Source organism: Haematobia irritans, chromosome 4 (genome assembly GCF_050003625.1).
Source record: "Haematobia irritans isolate KBUSLIRL chromosome 4, ASM5000362v1, whole genome shotgun sequence".
NCBI lineage: Eukaryota > Metazoa > Arthropoda > Insecta > Diptera > Muscidae > Haematobia > Haematobia irritans.
The window spans coordinates 73,656,369-73,678,803 of record NC_134400.1 but is presented as its reverse complement, the minus strand read 5'-3'; the positions used below and the strand labels follow the sequence as shown (position 1 = coordinate 73,678,803).

General features: G+C 36.1%; 1 protein-coding gene and 2 long non-coding RNA genes across 9 annotated transcripts in view; 2 read left to right on the top strand and 1 right to left on the bottom strand.

Moving 5' to 3' along the window:
- LOC142232660 (protein ABHD18) overlaps positions 1–22,435 on the bottom strand; it is a gene marked incomplete in the record, with an annotated part of 369,540 nt that overhangs the window by 222,106 nt on the left and 124,999 nt on the right.
- LOC142232663 (uncharacterized) lies at positions 7,041–8,235 on the top strand. 3 transcript variants are annotated; one of them, XR_012721163.1, is made up of 3 exons: positions 7,041–7,200; positions 7,377–7,525; positions 7,591–8,235. It is a non-coding gene; the product is annotated as an uncharacterized LOC142232663 (long non-coding RNA). The 3 variants fall into 3 exon arrangements; XR_012721162.1 differs by having other exon boundaries at positions 7,041–7,230; XR_012721161.1 differs by having other exon boundaries at positions 7,041–7,328; positions 7,395–7,525.
- LOC142232661 (uncharacterized) lies at positions 20,337–21,863 on the top strand. The gene is made up of 3 exons (XR_012721160.1): positions 20,337–20,883; positions 20,949–21,375; positions 21,440–21,863. It is a non-coding gene; the product is annotated as an uncharacterized LOC142232661 (long non-coding RNA).

Sequence of the window (22,435 nt, the reverse complement as noted above, 5' to 3'; positions counted from 1 at the left end):
GGATCAACATTCAGAGTTGTCAGTCCATTTAATATCGAGCTCGGATGGACATTATTGAACGCCCCTTCGATGTCTAGAAACGCCACGATTGTGTATTCTTTGATAGATAGTGAGCTTTCAATAAAGCTGACTAGTTCATGCAATGCGGTCTCAGTAGACCTGCCCTTCGAGTATGCATGCTGTCGTTTCGAGAGCAAACTTGAATCCATGCTAGTTCTAAGATACATATCTATCATCCTCTCCAGGGTCTTAAGTAGGAATGAGGATAAGCTGATTGGTCGGAAATCCTTCGCACTCGAGTGAGAGGCTTTTCCTGCTTTAGGTATGAAGACGACTTTTGTTTCCCTCCACTTTTCTGGAATATATGCTAAGTATACACATCGTTTATATATCACCGTCAACCAGGGGATAATTCTTTCAGCCACTGCTTGTAATTCCGTCGGAGTAATTCCATCAGGTCCGGGGGATTTGTATGGCCGAAAGCTATTTAAAGCCCATGTTATTCTAGATTCCGACACAATTTCCTCGACCGCCAGAGCATGGTTCAACCGTCTGATTTCCAGGGAAGTGTGTGTCCAAAAGTACCTCCAACGTCTCCTCACTGGACGTTGTCCAATTTCCCTCCGATGTTTTAATGAAACCTGGAGCGGTGGTAGTGGATGCTAGTACCTTCCGTAGTCTGGAAGCCTCTGACGTATTCTCAATACTGCTACAGTAATCATCCCAAGAGTTTTGTTGAGACCTTCTCAGTTCTCGTTTATATGCTCTCAGATTCATCTTGTAAGTGTCCCAATCCTCCGGAGCTCTTGTGGACTTTGCTTTGTTAAAGAGCTTCCTGCAGGATTTCCTCATATTACTTAACTCCGTAGTCCACCATGGCGGCCGATTTTTTTCCCCTTGGCTTTCCTCTAGGGCAAGCAGCTTTCAGCGAAATGTTGAAGGCCTTAGTAATCCGCTCCACTGCGTGTTCGATATCTTGCACAGTGCTCATATTTGTCTCCGGCATTTCCGGTATCATCAAATTGAACGATTCCCTATACCTATTGCAATCAGCTTTCCTAACATTTCGCGGAAATATGGTCTTTGAAGTACGAACAGCCAATCTGAAACTGATGTAGCGATGATCTGAGAAGCTATGTTCCCTCAAAACTTGCCACTCAGATATCTTGTCATTCAGTTCCGGAGAGGTCAACGTGACGTCCAAAACCTCTTGCCTGTTTCTGGTGACGAAGGTTGGTGCATCTCCCTTATTGCAAACTACCAGGTTAGTACGCAAAATAAACTCTATTAGCGACTCTCCCCTTGCATTAGTATCACTACTTCCCCAAATACTATGATGTGCATTTGCATCGCATCCCATAATGAATTTTGTCTTTATTTTTAGTGACTCCTCAACTAAGGTCTTAACGGCACAGGGTGGCATCTCCCTATCATGTCCCATGTAGACCGAAGATACCCAATATTTGCATTTGGATATCTCTAGACTGGCTACGACAGTGTCTGCATTGTTCAATGAAGGAAGCAGAAACAAGTTCAGTTCGTTTTTAGCAATTATACATGCTCGATTTATATCGTTACCGGTATTATGCAAAAGTTTGAAACCCGGAGTGCTTAATTCACATATCTTGTTCTTATAAAGGGTGATTTGTTAAGAGCTTTTTTTAAAAAAAAAACGCATAAAATTTGCAAAATCTCATCGGTTCTTTATTTGAAACGTTAGATTGGTCCATGACATTTACTTTTTGAAGATAATTTCATTTAAATGTTGACCGCGGCTGCGTCTTAGGTGGTCCATTCGGAAAGTCCAATTTTGGGCAACTTTTTCGAGCATTTCGGCCGGAATAGCCCGAATTTCTTCGGAAATGTTGTCTTCCAAAGCTGGAATAGTTGCTGGCTTATTTCTGTAGACTTTAGACTTGACGTAGCCCCACAAAAAATAGTCTAAAGGCGTCAAATCGCATGATCTTGGCGGCCAACTTACCGGTCCTTTTCTTGAGATGAATTGTTCTCCGAAGTTTTCCCTCAAAATGACCATAGAATCGCGAGCTGTGTGGCATGTAGCGCCATCTTGTTGAAACCACATGTCAACCAAGTTCAGTTCTTCCATTTTTGGCAACAAAAAGTTTGTTAGCATCGAACGATAGCGATCGCCATTCACCGTAACGTTGCGTCCAACAGCATCTTTGAAAAAATACGGTCCAATGATTCCACCAGCGTACAAACCACACCAAACAGTGCATTTTTCGGGATGCATGGGCAGTTCTTGAACGGCTTCTGGTTGCTCTTCACTCCAAATGCGGCAATTTTGCTTATTTACGTAGCCATTCAACCAGAAATGAGCCTCATCGCTGAACAAAATTTGTCGATAAAAAAGCGGATTTTCTGCCAACTTTTCTAGGGCCCATTCACTGAAAATTCGACGTTGTGGCTCGTTAGTAAGTCTATTCATGATGAAATGTCAAAGCATACTGAGCATCTTTCTCTTTGACACCATGTCTGAAATCCCACGTGATCTGTCAAATACTAATGCATGAAAATCCTAACCTCAAAAGAATCACCCTTTATATGTATGGTTCTTGAATAAAAACTATATCTGTCTCCTTTCATCAGCACAAGCGGCCTTACAATGGTGAAGATTTATCTGGAGGAACCGTAGAACCATCCAAATTTTCAACCACCGTCACATCAGCCGCTTCAATTGAGTCATCAAGGGCTTCCTCTTCACAGATCTCGGTGACTCTCGCAACAATCCGCGGTTTAGCTTTGGTGATGTTTGAGCCTGTAGAAACTTCCCGCATATGATTTTCGCCATAGTCTGCAGGTTTTATGTCTCCTTCGGCTTCGCTAGGAGATTTTTTCACTGCTGACTCTACCGGAGGCTTGTCCGTTTCTGAATCCTTTGGCTGATCGCTTTTGTACACCTTCATATGGATATCATGAAAGCCATAACTTACACGTCCTTGGGTCTGGGCTAGATGTGGCAGCGACTCTATGTTTAATATAAACACCGCATGTCGTCTTGGTCCATCCACCTCATCCAAACGACCAACCTTCCAATCGGCGGTTGGAAGATCTGGGTTACATTCTTTTAGTCTCTCTAGTATTGACTCCGGATCATGAGGGTTTGCCGGTATCCATGCTTGTGCTCTAGGTTTAGCCGGTATGTCTTTTTTAACGACTAACTCCAAAGCGGCTCCTTCCCAAACTTCACCAATTAGCATCAATGCAGCTTTAAAGCAATACATAGACCTCTGGTCCGCAAAAGCTATTAACTTATATCGTCCTTGATACCATCCAGCATCTTGCCGTCGAGGACTTGGTCCGGGAAACTTTTTTCGCACCTCTGAGTAGACACCAAACATCGCGTTCTCAATTTCCCCCCATTTTTGCCTTGGAATCATACCGTCCAATGCTCCTTTATTAATAATAGCCATCACAAGGCTGTCTTTTGCAACTGAGGCAAACGATCTTTGATCCCGTTTAGAGGATGGCAGCTCATCCGGTGATCGTTCCCTTTTCCCAGCTTCAAGAATTCCTTGAGCCCATTTTAAGGAATCGCTTTGCTTAGCCGACAACGTGCTTGTGTCGACTGATCCTAATTTCTTTAGGATAAACAAAGCATTTCTTCGTTCTTTGAATCTCTTTCGAGAGGGATTGCCTCCGTTTGATGTCGTCACCTTAGAAAAGGTTCGACTTGCCAAAGTGTCACCGCCAGTCGACCCGTCTACAGGTCGACTAATTGGGCCTGACTCTTGGTCGCTGCCCAAATTTATAACTTCAGTCATTACCCGTTCACTGGGCCCTGAAGTTAGTAACCCAGTGGATGACTTCGAATTTCGCTGCATGGTGGTTTATTATTTCCACCACACGTGAAATTCGTAATAAGTACTTATTACGATGAAATACTCCGCTATTAGAAAACACGTCCGTTCAGTTCGACGGTTGAATAATAATGTCATACTAAAAAACAAGTTCAAAACACAAGTTTTCCTCCAAAACCCACCTAATTTGGAATATATCCCGAATAACATACTCTATTCAAAATATATGTCAAAATATTGAAATAAGTTTCATAGAAAAAAAGAATAAACCAAGGCTTTCAAGAACATGGACATGTGAAAATAACATAAAAAATGTTTTCCCTTTACGCTCGCGGTAATTATTTGGACATAGATTAGATATATGTGTTTAGATTTCTAAACATGTGCTATCTGCGATACGTGCATTTAGGGTAGATAAGGGTTTATCCTGGCATCATATGAGTGGTCACGCATCGTTGATATCATCATCTCTTATTATTATTGTATTGATATGTTATACAGTCTACAAATATCTTACAAGAAAAAATACAGTCGACTCCGCTTTAGCGCAATGCGCTTTACTGAAAAACCTCGGATAACTGAAATCGATCGCATTCCCCAGTTGTTTTTTCTGTCCATTTCATTTAAATTACTCCGCTTTAGTGAAACTCCGCTTAACTGAAAAAATCGGATTACTGAAAAGTTTTTTTCTTCTCCGTATTGAGAACGCTTAATTTCAAGTGAAGATGGCACTTTCAAAACAGTTTAAATCACTCTGTAAATAAAATCAACTGAAAGGTAAAATTGTAGATGGCACACACACGGAATCAAACACCTTGTTTTTATTATTTTATGTACATAGCATTGGTCATAAGTTCGGTTAACTGAAATTGAGTGGATTTTTTTCCAGTTATACGGAGTCCGCTTTACTGAAACTTTTTCAGTTATCCGAAGTTCGCATTACTGGAAGTTTTTTTCAGTTATCCGTAGTCCGCTTTAGCAAAAACTTCGGATAACTGAAATTAAATGGCTGCATTTTTAACGTTTCAGTAAAGCGGAGTCGACTGTAATGTAATTGTCATTCGCCGCCCGCAGAATGTTTAGATTTCTAAACATAATATTTTGTAAATTTGGTAAGGTTCGATTATGGCAATTTACAAAATCTGCAAAGGGTTGCAGAAAATCGAAATCCTGCACACTTGCGTCCTTTAGGGAACCACGTTCGGTGTGCAGGTAAATCAACTGTTCTTTACTAAGGGGTAGAGAACAAAACAATTAGATTGCTAGGAAGCATCTAATAATGGAACCGAAATCTGAAATGGGATTGGAGAGGAGGTTTCAGAGGCAAGTCGGGAGACTTGAAGAAAGATTGGTTGAAATCCAACGTGAATTAGATAATTTTTCTGGAGAACTCTTGAAGAGCAAGCATTGCTTGGATTTGGAATTCATTAAATTGCAAAATATAATGGATGCAATGGTGGTTGCCGATTTGGATTCTGAAGAAGTGCTTGGACTCTTTGAGCTTATGGAGGATCTGTACGACGATCTGAGTGCACAAATCCTTAGGAGATATAGATCAATGGAGGCTATAAGGAGGGCTAGAGAAAGGCGAAAACAAATTGAGGCAACCTCTAATGGACAAAATGCTGATGTGAAGTCGACCTATATTAATCGACAAGAGGTCATAAATAAGGAATGGCCAAGAGAAAAGTCACTGGTGCAGGAATCATGCTCCAATGGAAGGAGCTCCGACACAGAACCTACTATATGGGTTTACCGGAATAGATCAGATGAGTCATACTCGATTAGAAGGAGCCCTGATGTCAATCCTACTATTTGGCCATCAAATGAGAAGCAGATGCCTACAAAAACTGAAGTTGATGGTACTGCTCCCATCGAAACTGATGGTACTGCTGCTGCACAAGCCGAAAGAGCAGCCGATGCTGAAGAGTCTGGTCCAGCCGCAACTGAAGAAGACATTGATGAACCACAAAAAGGCGTCAAATCATCTGAGATTCTGGGAGAATCTCTTAATGTTTCTGTTTTATCTTTACAGGAAGAAGATTTGGCATCTGTGATTCAAGATGACGTGGAGGCTTGGAAAATAGAGGGAGGAGCTGTTGTTGCTGAAAGAGCAACATATGAAAGATATTGGCCCAAGGGGTGTCCAGCAAAAAGGCAAGGTAGTCAATTACCCACTACTAAAGACGGTGAAGAAGTTTCGTGGTATAGATCCGAGAAAAGAAGACTATCACTCACCGTCGGAGTGCAACGAGGTGCAGAGTTGGTGCGTTTTACGGTAGCGATTATCTCCAAGGAACAGTTCGCTAATGATGGGTGCAGTTTGCACGACGAAGGAATTAAAATAAGGATGACAATGCTGCATTGGCGAAGACAGGGGAATGCCCCAAAAGAGCCGGACCGGTCATATGTTTTTCTGTGTTACGCCATAAAAACTTAGCGTAAAATATAAAAAATTGTGTATTCTGTTTAGAATAAGAGGTTTGTTAGGTAATCGTATTTGGTATAAAGTAATGTGTAGTTGGCCGCTCGCAGAATGTTTAGATTTCTAAACATGTGCTATCTGCGATACGTGCATTTAGGGTAGATAAGGGTTTATCCTGGCATCATATGAGTGGTCACGCATCGTTGATATCATCATCTCTTATTATTATTGTATTGATATGTTATACAGTCTACAAATATCTTACAAGAAAAAATAATGTAATTGTCATTCGCCGCCCGCAGAATGTTTAGATTTCTAAACATAATATTTTGTAAATTTGGTAAGGTTCGATTATGGCAATTTACTATTAGTAGTTTTCTAAACAAATACAGTTCTGTCACTGATACAGATATATATCAGTCTAGACGATAAGAACAGAGTGTTAGGTAGTTAGTAACATGTGTGTACCACATGTGCGTTGTATCAGTGTTTATGTTTGACAAGGACGAGAATTTTGCTTCGCTATTTATCCATTATTGGGTTTTCCCACACACGATGTTTTATGATGGGAAAAGACATGTCGCTTATCTATAAATAATTAATGGTACGCATGCGTGTATACACATGCCCGATTCATTATGGTTGCAGATGTTTTATGACCTTTTTATGAACTTGCTTCTAATCATCGTTATTGCTGGTTCTCTGTTTATCTTATGTTAGTTTGTACGTAGTTCTAAGTAGTATATAAGGATTGATATTTTTCATAATAAATTAGTAACTTACAAATACTCAAATAGTGTGGATGATTTTCATTCGGGTGTGTTAATCATAAACAATATGTGAATTTCGAGTAAATGTGAATTTCTAGTTTCCATGGTAACTGTCAAACTAAAACATCTCAACCCGGTGTGAACGGTGAAATGTTTTGGAAAAACGAATGAGGAAAACGAGTCGGTGGGAACATAGCATAAGCAATTGTGAAATGTGAATACAGTTTTCCATCGAATCCTGTTTATATTAAACGGCCTAAAATAATATATTTTTTTATTCATCTCCTTTAACAATATTGTTGCAATCAATAGGTGGGTTATCGTATTAAATTTTTAAAATTGTATTTGTTTTACTCCTAGTTTTCTTAAAACTAAAAGCGGTATGGGTTCGTTGGAAGACTCGTCTTCAAGTTGCGAAGTAGCGTTGGCATTAAATTGCATTTTTTACCTGCCTTTTTCAGTTTGAACCCAAGTATATATAATGAGCTGCAAACAATCTCTATGTAATGGTAAAACATTTCTTTCTTATGGATTTAAAAATATGTATTTTCCATTTATATTTTGTTATTTCCAGGATTTGCATCATTATTTGTGTCTTAGATTTCAATAGACGATTTCAATGTGTGGAGATTTTGGAAAGGAATAGCAACTAAAATTAAATTAAACCGAGGCCCTTTTATGCCAAAAGACTATAAAGGCAAATGAAGATTATAACTAAGGGACTAAGAATTCAGGTAATGTTTAACTATCAGTTTCGTGATTGAAGACATTTCAATTAACAAAAATGATTGAATCTGCGGTTTTCGTGATTGAAATATTCGTGATTGTATTGAGAGAAGGCATAATTATGACTGAGGAATTACTGCCAACCAAAGACAATATACTACTTTAGATGATGGTAAATTGGCTGCTGAGAACATCAAACCATTGACGGCGCTAGGTCTCTACTTGTCGTTGTGTCACCTGAATAATTCGGTCGACTTAAACGAATTATGGGAAATGCAAATAATACTACATATGAAATTGGTTGTATCAACCTATGGAATTGGTGGTTACTCCCTGTTTTATTCGGTTGTATCACCCAACCTATATAGCACCTACAACCGAATTGCAAATTAATGTTGTTTCCGCAAATTTCTGTATTTATTTAAATATATTTAATGTTAGCTTAATAGAGAGTAAATAAAAATATTATATATAATTACAATACATTAATATTAATCACAATAAACGATATTTAAGTATCCACGATGGTTTAAGATGAAGCTCATGTAACATACTGGAAGCTTTGAATCCATCAGTATATGTATATAGTGGAATACCATGAAGATGTAGCAATAATAGCTCGTTTCGCATGTAGAAAACGTAAAAAATTAGTGTGGATGGCCATGTCCTTTTTCACTTGGGTTTCATATAAATAAGGCATCGTTTTGAAGCATTTTACATCAGAGCCACTTTAAATTTCTTTCGTGCCCTTTAACTCGCACAATAAATCTGCATTAACAGTTCAGGATGCGTATTTTGGAACTGACTCGTGGAATTGGGTATCCAGAAACCATTTGTGGGCATTATAAGTTTAATTTAATTTATATTCCGGCCGTCAACGAATACGAACGTAAAATTTTACTCACGTCTAAGGACCTACGTAAATTAATTAAAATATCGTCTTAAAACATTTTTGGAATATCTACAAAAAGAGGACCTATACCGACCATGTTCAGCGCACCAGATTCCAAACTTCTTTTTAATGAAAAAGGCTTTTGAAAAAATATTAATTAACGAAGCATTAACAATTGTTGGTGCATTTTAAATGTACGTCCCCAATTTTGTTGTGCCACTAATTTTCCCGTCTGGAGAGGAAAGTAATATTATCAGTGAAAATTGCAGTATTTTGATCATACAAATTTACCTTTGAAAAGTTACACTTGATACACTTGATATTTCGTTCCATAATTAGAATTTTCATTATTATAACCGATTGCCAACCAATATCTTCTCTGTGTGGCAGGAGCTAATGATATTGATACATTGATGCAAATACGTAGTGAAGTCATTCAAATACTTAACGCTTGTGGGTTCTCTTTATCAAAATGGCATTCAAATGTCAAGGGGCTTGGATGTGACGAGTTAGTAATGCAATTGGATGTACACGATGGAACCATTACAAGGGCTCTTGGGATAAATTGGAAGGCGCATGATGACGTTATTTTTTATACCCTTCACCACTACTGTTGTACAGGGTATAATAAGTTTGTGCATTTGTATGTAACGCCAAGAAGGAAAAATCTGAGACCCATCGTTTAGTATACCGATCGTCTTAGAATTAAATTCTGAGTCGATTTAGCGATGTCCGTCAGTCTGTCTGTCCGTCCGTCTGTCTGTATATGTAATTTTGTGTGCAAAGTACAACTCGCAGTTTAAGTACTCAAATTTGGCACATAGTTTTACATTGGCTAAAAGACAATCTCTATTGATTTTGAAAAAAAAATCGGTTCAGATTTAGATATAGCTGCCATATATATTTATCACCGATCTGGTCATAATTGACGTATTTATCAACGTATTTTCTCAAAATTTCGCGTAGCCAAATATTTTGGGGCTTTCGTAAGATATGCAAAATATCAGCCAAATCGGCTCAGATCTAGATATGTTATAGAGTTTTGTCCTGATTTGCTTCAAATTTTGCACAAGGGGCAAGTTTAATAGTATTGTTAATTGTGCTAAATTTGGTTGAAATCGGTTCAGATTAAGATATAACTCCCATATATATCTTTCGTCCGATTTCAACTAATATGACCGCAAAAGCCAGAGTTTTGCCCTGATTTGCTTAAAATTTTGCACAAGAAGTATGTTTAAGAGTATCATTCAGTGTGCTAAATTTGGTTAAAATCAGTTCAGATTTAGATATAGCTCCCATATATATTTTTCGCCCGATTTAGACTCATATCGCCTCAAAAGCCAGAGGTTTGCCCTGATTTGCTTCAAATTTTGCACAAGGAGTACGTTTAATAGTATCGTTAAGCGTGTCAAATTTGGTTCAAATCGGTTCAGATTTTGATATAGCTCCCGTATATATCTTTTGTCCGATTGCACTTATATGGCTTCAAAAGCCAGAGCTTTGCCCTGAGTTGCTTCAAATTTTGCATAAGGAGTACGTTTAATAGTATCGGTAAGTGTGCCAAATTTGGTTGAAATCGGTTCAGATTTAGATATAGCTCCCATATATATATTTCGCCCGATTTACACCCATATGACCACGTAGGCCAAAATTATTCTCCCATTTACGTTTTTGCTGAGATAGCAGCATTATTATTCTAACTATACATGTCAAATTTGGTCAAAATCGGTTCATATTTAGATATAGCTCCCATATATGTACGCCAGAGTAGGGGAAATATGGCAGAATGTTTCATATTTTAGACCCATTTGCAATGGGAGTATCCTCCAATTGACTCGATAAATTCCACAGATAATACATTTAATATGCTATTTAAGTGTGTCATCTTGATCTAATATGGCCAAAATACCCACATTTTACACAAAATTCTGTGATGATTTCCCCATATCGTAGTAATATTCTACACACTGTAATGTCAAACTTTCCACAGAATGGTAGAATTTTAAATAAAGCTCCGACTTGTAGAAATATCGCCCGAATTGGGCAAATAATATATCACAACCCACAATTGACCACATATCTTGCCGAGATTTAACCAATATCCTTGTAAAATCGCCACTGCTGAGTAGCAAAAATTGTAAATATTACTCAAATTGTCCTATATCTCGAATACATATGTATCGCCCGATAAATCATAAATGCTCGTTTGTAAAGTTGCATCAAAATTGCTCTAGCTTTATATTTCCCATATTTTTTTACTAACATTGTGTTTCATCCCAGGGTTTATTTAATTTTTAATTCTAGCGATTTTGTAGAAGTACAAAAAATGTTCTCCAAATCGTTTCAGATATAAATATTTGTATATGGGAATATAAACCTTGATAATAACTCCCAACAAATTTGAAGGAGTTGAAATGGTAACACAAATTTTGGTCTATATAATGGTGAAGGGTATAATATAGTCGGCCCAGCCCGACTTTGACTTTACTTACTTGTTTTTTATTCATTTGGACAATGATTTTTCCGATCTTCCTGCTATAAAGAGAAATATATTATATGTGTCGTATCTCCTTTTCGATCCTTTGCGATTACTTTCGCCCTTAATAAAATAATCTTGACTGGGATGAATCCATATCCCAACATTTGGACACAAAATTGAGCTCTTTCAAAACCGTAATAACCCAAATTAATCAAATTTGTATGCCCAGATTCATAGGTACAACGCTTAACGCGTCTGTCCAAATACATGGTTTCGCTGATGCCTCAATGAAGGCATACGGTGTCCAGGCAAGGTGACGTTACTACAAGGTTAAATCTAGAGTGGCACCATCAAAGAAAATTAAACCCCTTCCCAGATTGGAGTTGTGTGCGGCTCATTTGCTAGCCAAATTATGGTCAGTTGCGAACGTGAACCCCTCACCTTTCAAAATAGACGATATTTTTTCTGGAACTTCTCACCTTTCAAAATAGACGATATTTTTTCTGGGGCGACTCGGAGATAGTTTTACATTGGGTGGAAACTCACACGTCAATGTTAAGCAGTTTTGGTGAGAATAGATTGGCTCAGATATCAGAATATTGCGAGAAGGCAAAGTGGAGGTATGTCCCATTTGCCCAAAACCCCACAGATATAGTGTCTAAGGGTTGTGACGTAACCGAACTTCAGAATTCATACTGGCTTTCTTGGCCAGATTTTTAATGCATAGTATTGAGAAGTGGACAGTTAATCGTTTTGAATTAAGTCCCAGTGACTTGATATTGGAAATGAAAAAGTCTCAGACTACTTCGATAAGCTCTGGGTTGAAATTTGAGAATTCGGGTTTAAGATTAATTGAAAGTACATCTTAACATAGAAAATTGTTACGAATTATTGGGTATATTTTGAGATTTATTGGGTGCTGTCGATCGAAGCCAATAGTAGCAATTACCGAATTGCTAAATTCGAAGCCAATAGTAGCAATTACCGAAGACCCAAACGACGAAGTGGCACTCACTCCAGGCCTTTTGTTAATAGGCTGTGCACTGAAATCATTACCAACAACAAAGCGAGTTCATTGAAGCGCTTTCGAATAATTTCCTCACTCAAGGACCTGGCGACTATATTATATTCGAGAACTCCAGACTCGAGTCAAGTGGACGAGCTCAACCGACAATGTCAAGATAGGAGACGTGGTCCTAATACACAAGGACAATCTTCCACCACAGAAATGGCTAACTGGCAAAATCTTAGACATCGAATTTAGTTCAGACAACAAAGTGCGAGTCGCCGAAGTCAAAACAAAAGGCAGCACATATGAACCAGCGATTCATGAACTACCTTTTGAGTGCTCCAAAGTTGAGTTGCAGTCCTGCAACGGGGACGGTGTTGCGGCAGTTGAAACAAGCTAGTGAAATGTTTATAATTTATTTAATTACAATAACTACTTTTTCTATCATTTGAATTTTATTCGAATTCCTATTGTATTTTATTTAAGTCATTTAACTATTACGTTAATGTTAGTACTTAGTACTATTTCGTTGATTATCACAAAATCATATGGTATGTAGAAAGTGTAGAGTTATTATCTTCCTATTCTTTTCTACTATAGTTCTACTAATTAAATTCAGTGCTACAAAGTCTTTAGTAGAAAAAGATCACAGGGATCTCAACGCAAAAAATTATTGGTGCGAAAGGCACCAATGAAATAAATAAATAAAAAGAGCGTCGCTTTGAAAAGAACCGCTATTATTGTTTGTTATTACGGCCATTCTTTTTGGAAGTCAACCGAAATTATATTCATACTATCGCGTCTTAGTAAAGAAAAATAAAGCGAAAAACATCGCTTTTTACAGCCTCCATACTATACGATAATGTGGAACTAATAGGACGAAATTTGTATGGAGTAAATTACCCCCATGTGTAATCATTCCAAACAAATACACCTAGTGCTATAACCGTTTGTAATGGCCACGCAACGATCAATATGGTGGCATACGCTGTTCCTGCCTCTTCCAACAACGCTTACATGTAGTGATATTCACCAGACAACCTCCCTTCAGTTCTTGGGACTGGTCCCAAACCGGTCGATTCACCTGTCCTTTATAGCCGGTACAGGTCCTTTAACTGGTTAGGTGACCGGTGAAATTAACATGGGGTTGTCATAGGAAGGGTCAATTGACCCCCACATAGATACCTACAAACCAATCCTTTAACCGGTTGTTTTCAACCCACCAATTAACCAGTTCAAATAGACATGTTAGAGAGACAGTTCTAAAAAAACAAATTTTTCCACCAATTTTACTTCTTATTTCTATCAATGTTTTTTTTTTTTATTTGTCTTATGTTATTTTATCTAATTTTTACAATTTGAAAAACTTTTTCGCTCCGGCCAGGTTTTGAACCTGGGTTTACTGGCAGCATAACAAAACGCCTTAACGCATTCAGCCACAAACGCCATTGAACACCCAGCGTTGAAACGTCAATTTAAATGTTTGTGATATTGGTAGAAAATGAACAAATGTAGGGAAAATATAACTGAAAAAAATCTAAAAATAGAACTGTCCCTGTTATAGATGCAAAAGGGCCAGAAATGTGTTAATTAACCCTGTGACAGAGACATTTGAACCGGTTAGGGGATGGGTTCATTGTGGTCTAGAGACAAATTCATGAAGTGGCTACCAATTGCCTAAATACAACCAGTACCATGACCGGTATAAAATTCCAATTGCTTGGAAAAAGGGGTCAATTGGCACCAAAAAAACTGAAGGGTGCCTCTATGCGTTGTATACACACACACAGGTACGCCACGTATGCACAGTGGTCGGTGCTGTATGGAGTTAGCGGCCAAAAATACTTCCAGTATACGTATCATCGTGAAACTTCGGTCACGGCTTTATATTTATGTCGGAACTATTTAACGATAAAATGGAATTTATTGATGACCTTTTGGTATAGTCCGCTATATAGCCCGATTTTACTTCTTGAGCTTCTAGAAACCATAATTTCTATACTATTTCCCTGAAATTGGAAATCTAGAGGCATTTTAGGACCACAAATAGGTGTGCCGAAAATGGTGTCTATCAATGTACTTATATACACAGATATCCCGATGTTACTTATTGGGCTTCTAGAACCCGTATTTTCTATACTATTTGATTTAAACTTGAAATCCAGAGATATTTTAGGACCACAAATAAGTGTGTAGAAATTGATGGCTATCGGCCCAGGGATTGGTATAGCCCCCATATAGACCGATATCCTGATTTTAATTCTTGAGCTTCTAGAAACCGTATTTTCTATTTGCCACAAATATTTTAGGGCCACAAATAGGTGTGAACAAAATTATGGCTATCGGTCCATATGTTGGTATAGCTCCCATATACAGTGCTGTTCAAAACATTTGCAACCAAATTCCCTGTTGAAAATAAACCGTAAAAATATTTAAAAATAAGAGTTTTCACCTGTTCAAAACATTTGCAACTAATATTGAGTGGCACATATGTTTGTTTAAAAACAAAGTTTTTGTAACTTTTAACATTAAATGTTAATAGTTTATACTATAGCCATACCGTTTGATTACTTCTGCGCAACTTCTTGCCATTGGTTAAGATTAAACGATCAATGATTAAATAGGGACCATAAGCCTTTTGCAAAAATTTAATACCAAATTTTCGTTTTACGGCTTTCCAAAGGTTATTTTATGACTTTTACATTAGGCGACAGAGCAGACCAGTCAAGCACTCGCAATTGTTCATCGGAAATCCATTGTTTTACCACCTTACACGTGTGATGGAGGTCATAATCGCGCTGAATGATTCATGCAGACGGCATTCCACGGAATGCTTATGGCAATACCACATGGGACAAATTGTTTTTGTAGACTTCCGACAGCATAATACCCTCTATAAATAGGGCCAATAACTTGTCCAGAAAAACACCCCCACACCATAATATTGCCCCCCACAATGATTGATGGAACTTATTGTATTTCTTGCATTAAGACTTTCCTTGGGACATTCGTACTAAACTTCTACCATCAGAACCATTCAAGTTATACTTTGATTCGTAGGAAAATATAACACACTTCCACTGCTCCTCATGTCATTTAAGGTATTTAACCTAGTTTTCATGGAATTAAGTGATTTTTGACATTTTTGTATAGTCGCACTCCGACTTCTAATGGTTGATATACCCAATTGAATTTAATTTTTGACTTCTTTAGATGATATTTGATTGAATTGTTGCATAGTTCTTTTGATTATTTGATCTTCCTTTGGCGTATTCTTAGGTTTTCTTCTAATCCAGTGTAGTTTTGGTGCACCCACTGTTTATAACTCGAGACGCAGTTGGTTTTTGGACATTGTATTTTTCTGAAATTCATTTTTGAGATACCCCAACTTTAAAATCATCCATATTTTGTTTTTTATTATGCTGACTATACATACACACCGAAAACAGATAGATTGAAAAATCGATTATTGTAACGAAAATTCTACATTTACAATCAAATCACAGTTGTGTCATTCATATTACTTTATTTACAAGCGTTATTTCGTTCCTTCTATCATTTGTTGTTTGTAATACAAGACAATTAGTTGTCTAAACTAAATGCCTCTCTTTTCAAAAATTTTGATCGAATTCGATAGGCACAACCAACCTTATAAAACCTTTGTAACTGTCATTTAGTAGTCAGCACTTTCGTTTGCTACTCACAGCCGCATTCCTTTGAATATATTTTTGAAATGTCAATAAAATTATTACCATCAACGTTGAAATATAGTGTGTTTTTTAATATCAAATAACTACAACTGAAAACGAAATATTTCTTATTCGTTTCGAAGTTTATCTGCCTCATCCGTGGACTGCCTATAAAATATTGTCGTGAACAACTTGTGTCGTGCGAAACTGGCCTTAGTACACTATATTGGCTGTGAAACTATTTATTTGTCTTATGTTATTTTATCTAATTTTTACAATTTGAAAAACTTTTTCGCTCCGGCCAGGTTTTGAACCTGGGTTTACTGGCAGCATAACAAAACGCCTTAACGCATTCAGCCACAAACGCCATTGAACACCCAGCGTTGAAACGTCAATTTAAATGTTTGTGATATTGGTAGAAAATGAACAAATGTAGGGAAAATATAACTGAAAAAAATCTAAAAATAGAACTGTCCCTGTTATAGATGCAAAAGGGCCAGAAATGTGTTAATTAACCCTGTGACAGAGACATTTGAACCGGTTAGGGGATGGGTTCATTGTGGTCTAGAGACAAATTCATGAAGTGGCTACCAATTGCCTAAATACAACCAGTACCATGACCGGTATAAAATTCCAATTGCTTGGAAAAAGGGGTCAATTGGCACCAAAAAAACTGAAGGGTGCCTCTATGCGTTGTATACACACACACAGGTACGCCACGTATGCACAGTGGTCGGTGCTGTATGGAGTTAGCGGCCAAAAATACTTCCAGTATACGTATCATCGTGAAACTTCGGTCACGGCTTTATATTTATGTCGGAACTATTTAACGATAAAATGGAATTTATTGATGACCTTTTGGTATAGTCCGCTATATAGCCCGATTTTACTTCTTGAGCTTCTAGAAACCATAATTTCTATACTATTTCCCTGAAATTGGAAATCTAGAGGCATTTTAGGACCACAAATAGGTGTGCCGAAAATGGTGTCTATCAATGTACTTATATACACAGATATCCCGATGTTACTTATTGGGCTTCTAGAACCCGTATTTTCTATACTATTTGATTTAAACTTGAAATCCAGAGATATTTTAGGACCACAAATAAGTGTGTAGAAATTGATGGCTATCGGCCCAGGGATTGGTATAGCCCCCATATAGACCGATATCCTGATTTTAATTCTTGAGCTTCTAGAAACCGTATTTTCTATTTGCCACAAATATTTTAGGGCCACAAATAGGTGTGAACAAAATTATGGCTATCGGTCCATATGTTGGTATAGCTCCCATATACAGTGCTGTTCAAAACATTTGCAACCAAATTCCCTGTTGAAAATAAACCGTAAAAATATTTAAAAATAAGAGTTTTCACCTGTTCAAAACATTTGCAACTAATATTGAGTGGCACATATGTTTGTTTAAAAACAAAGTTTTTGTAACTTTTAACATTAAATGTTAATAGTTTATACTATAGCCATACCGTTTGATTACTTCTGCGCAACTTCTTGCCATTGGTTAAGATTAAACGATCAATGATTAAATAGGGACCATAAGCCTTTTGCAAAAATTTAATACCAAATTTTCGTTTTACGGCTTTCCAAAGGTTATTTTATGACTTTTACATTAGGCGACAGAGCAGACCAGTCAAGCACTCGCAATTGTTCATCGGAAATCCATTGTTTTACCACCTTACACGTGTGATGGAGGTCATAATCGCGCTGAATGATTCATGCAGACGGCATTCCACGGAATGCTTATGGCAATACCACATGGGACAAATTGTTTTTGTAGACTTCCGACAGCATAATACCCTCTATAAATAGGGCCAATAACTTGTCCAGAAAAACACCCCCACACCATAATATTGCCCCCCACAATGATTGATGGAACTTATTGTATTTCTTGCATTAAGACTTTCCTTGGGACATTCGTACTAAACTTCTACCATCAGAACCATTCAAGTTATACTTTGATTCGTAGGAAAATATAACACACTTCCACTGCTCCTCATGTCATTTAAGGTATTTAACCTAGTTTTCATGGAATTAAGTGATTTTTGACATTTTTGTATAGTCGCACTCCGACTTCTAATGGTTGATATACCCAATTGAATTTAATTTTTGACTTCTTTAGATGATATTTGATTGAATTGTTGCATAGTTCTTTTGATTATTTGATCTTCCTTTGGCGTATTCTTAGGTTTTCTTCTAATCCAGTGTAGTTTTGGTGCACCCACTGTTTATAACTCGAGACGCAGTTGGTTTTTGGACATTGTATTTTTCTGAAATTCATTTTTGAGATACCCCAACTTTAAAATCATCCATATTTTGTTTTTTATTATGCTGACTATACATACACACCGAAAACAGATAGATTGAAAAATCGATTATTGTAACGAAAATTCTACATTTACAATCAAATCACAGTTGTGTCATTCATATTACTTTATTTACAAGCGTTATTTCGTTCCTTCTATCATTTGTTGTTTGTAATACAAGACAATTAGTTGTCTAAACTAAATGCCTCTCTTTTCAAAAATTTTGATCGAATTCGATAGGCACAACCAACCTTATAAAACCTTTGTAACTGTCATTTAGTAGTCAGCACTTTCGTTTGCTACTCACAGCCGCATTCCTTTGAATATATTTTTGAAATGTCAATAAAATTATTACCATCAACGTTGAAATATAGTGTGTTTTTTAATATCAAATAACTACAACTGAAAACGAAATATTTCTTATTCGTTTCGAAGTTTATCTGCCTCATCCGTGGACTGCCTATAAAATATTGTCGTGAACAACTTGTGTCGTGCGAAACTGGCCTTAGTACACTATATTGGCTGTGAAACTAAAATAATACACAGCAATATTGGCTATGTTGCAAACAAATAGCTTCATGGTACTCAATGCTACGGTGCGCATCCTCAATATGGAATAATTTCTTTGTGTTTAACACGGCGGCTCTGAAAAAATCCATCTCTACATCTGCCTTATATATATGAAACCCCAAGAAAGTGACCATACGAATTTCTTTTCTTAATTTATTGTGTGTTTTAGACGGGCTATAGACAGTTCGGACACCATCTATAAATACTAATATGCCAAGAGTACCAAAGATTTAGCTCCATTATCTGTCGATTCCCCAACCTATTCATGCTGGAGTGTATACTTTTAAGGGTGAACATTTTTTATAATGTTTTAATATATTGTATTTAAGTATATCATCTAAAAAATATAAATAAAATGCAGTATTTTGTGGGATTTTGTTATTCAATTCGGTCATGGTGCTTTAAAGTTGGGAGATACAACCAAAATGAAGAAGGAACCAACGACCAATTCCATCGTCCGACACAACCAACTCCATATATAGTATTAGTTAGGTTTCCCATCATTCGCTTGAGTCGACCGAATTTGTTGGGTGTCACAACTGCCAACTGCACGGATGAAAAAGACTGTTTTTCATATGTTTGGCTATAAACATTATATGTTTGGAACACAAATTTTTAAACACAATATTTTTGAGTGCAAGCATATAATGTTCATAAACTAGCATAACATGTTTGGGACATATATGTTAATATGTTGGAACATATTATGTTTGGGACATAAAATGTTTGTAAATATAATATGCTTGGATGCAAACATATATTAATTTAGAAATAGCCTATAAACATATATGTGTTTAGTAGCTTGGAGCGCTATTTAACAGGGGGCGATATTGAATTAAGTTGGTGGTTGTTGCTTGTTATTACAAAATTAACATTTTATTTTTCCTTGGGCAATTGATCAGCTACTTCTTTGATCCTTACAAACTGTGTGGTCCGCTGTTCGAATCCCCGTCCGGCAAAAGGTAAAATTAAAATAAAAAAAAATCATACAATTGAATAATTTCTTCTACAATGTTTGTATTACAGAAAAAGGTGCTAAGAACTAAAAAATCTCGTGGAAGTGAGAAAGATGTGGGGGAATATACAATTGGGCAGAAACAAAATTTTGAGCATTCAGGTCGAAAACCTATGTTGTTAGCACCTATATTACCTGTTTATTTTCATAATTCATTATGATTGTAAATATATAAATAAATAAAAAAAATTTTGAGCACAATATTGTTTGGGAGAATTTTTTTTAAGCATATAATATTTTTGGGTGCAAAATGCTTCCAAACATATTATATGTTCACATAATAACATATTGTTTTTTGGAAGACAACATTATTGAATTTGGATGCAAAAATACAAAATGTTTGGAACTTAGACTACCCAAACATATATTGTTTAACCAATATGCTTTCAAACATATTATATATTGGAAGAGATCAAACATATAAATGTTTGGGCAATACTCAAAAATGTATATGCTTGAAGCAAAATATGTTTGGGAGTATATGTTACAGAAAGGATTTTTTGTGAGCGTGTGGTAGTTGCTACAACTGCCAAAAGGAGGTTGGTAATAAATTCGATTGTCACAAGCAATCTGTATTCTCTGTGTATTGCCGCTCATTTTATCGAATTATTCAAAAATAGGGCATAAAGGCCTATGAGGATCAGTTTATGACCAACCCAATAAACACAGGATGAGCGTTTTTCAAATGCAACAACTTTTCAGTTTGAGGGTAACTATAATTATCAACATAAATTCAACTTGACTTGAAACAGCTCATATTCAATACATCTTCAAATTGTTTGCGAATTACTTCCAATTTGCCAAAATGTTGACGAAATCTTTGAAAAGGGGTTGAAGATAATATGAGAAAACTTTGACAAAACACTACCCTAAAATGCAACGAAAAAACCATGTGGTTTTCAATACTTGTTTGTGCAACGAAGTTCGTGGTCAATTGAAAGAAATAAAAAACATTTTAGACAAAAAACTGAATTTACTCCAAATAGTTTCTAATAATACGTAAGTGAAAATAAAAAAATGATATGAAACTTTAAGGAAGACACTAAATTATATCTCTTTGCCGAAAACTAAAATTATGGATTCTACGTTCTTTAAAACATTAAAAAGCTGACCGATGAAAAAATGTTGGACAAGTAACTGGAACTGCTTCAAATAGTTTATAATAATTGGTAAGTCAATATGAAAAATTAAATCAACACTTTAGAGAAGTCACTAAATTTAAATCTCATTGCAGAAAACTAAAATATTTGGATGCTGCATTCTTGGAAACATTAAGAGGTTGACCAATGAAAAATGATGGTGGCTTATCGAAAAGAGAAAGTTTCCATAAATCAAAGTACAATGAATTAAACTTGGTATTTATGCTTTTCCATATCAACTACTGGGTGATAATTCGCATCACGCCTATAGTTTAATTTACATCGCATCATCGGTTTAATTTGATATTTTGTGAATTGAAATTGCTGGAAATTTATTCTAACTCTCTAGTCATCAAGTTCCTTGCTAATTTCCCGAATTTTAATGAGTTTTACAAGAATTTTGTGACACCAACGTTCTTGAGGAATTTTGTGGGTTTCAACACATTTTGTGCCACGAAGTACGTGGTCAGTTATTTTTATTGACATAAAACTGAAATTAATCCAAAACGGTAATTATAATTGGTAAGTCAAAATAAAAAGTGAAATGAAAACGTAATGGAAATCACAAAACTCGATTGTTTTGCAGAAAACTAAAATCATTGGATGTTATATTCTTGGAAGATGTTGACCGGTGAAAAAATGATGAAGGAAACAACAAAGAAAAGATTCCAGAAAACTTGCAAAGTGCAACCAATTAAAACAAAGTGCAACAGTTCCTAAATCAAGAACTTCTGGATGAAAATGTGCATTACATCAATTTACATTCCGTCATCAGTTTGATATTTTGTGAATTCCTCTTGATGGAATCTATTCTAACACGCAGGCCAGCAAGTTCCTCGATAGTAATTATTTGAAATTGTCAGCATATTAATTAATAATTAATTAATTAATAGTTATGTGACACCAACATTATGGGGGAAATTATACATGAAAAATGTTTAAGTTATTTAAAGTTGTATTGATAGTTTTAGTTATTAATACCTTTAATAAGATAATTATGTTTTGATTGGTATTATAACATATTATTATTTTTATATATTGTAAATGTTATATTTAATATTATTATATTTTTAACGAAAAAAATTAATAAAATGTACAAAATCACTAGAAATTTAGTGTTGACTTTCAGTAAGAACTGGGATTGACTTTCATGCAAATTGTGGTTAGAAAATATTCGCAGCAATATTAGTTTTTAATTTGTCTCACATTGAAAACTGTTTGAGAAATTATTGAGTAGCAATGCATTTCAATTTTGAGGATTACAATTGAGAGATTATTGCTATTGTGTTGAATTTTACTGTTGAGGGTAATGTCTGTTTTTTGTTGAGAACGCGATTTTCTCAACAATTTCTCAACTTGAATAGTACCCTAATCCTTTGAAAAAATGTTTGAAAAATTATTGCATTTTAGTATTTTTCAAACGTTTGTGTTTATTGGGAAATTAGGCAATGAACTTAACGATAATCCTACAATGTCATTTTTGTACGTTTAATCCATCCTCTTGTAGGTCGTTATAACTATTACAGGTAAAAACTACAAAAAATTGTAGTAATATGGCCATAATCACTTATGTTATGCCTGC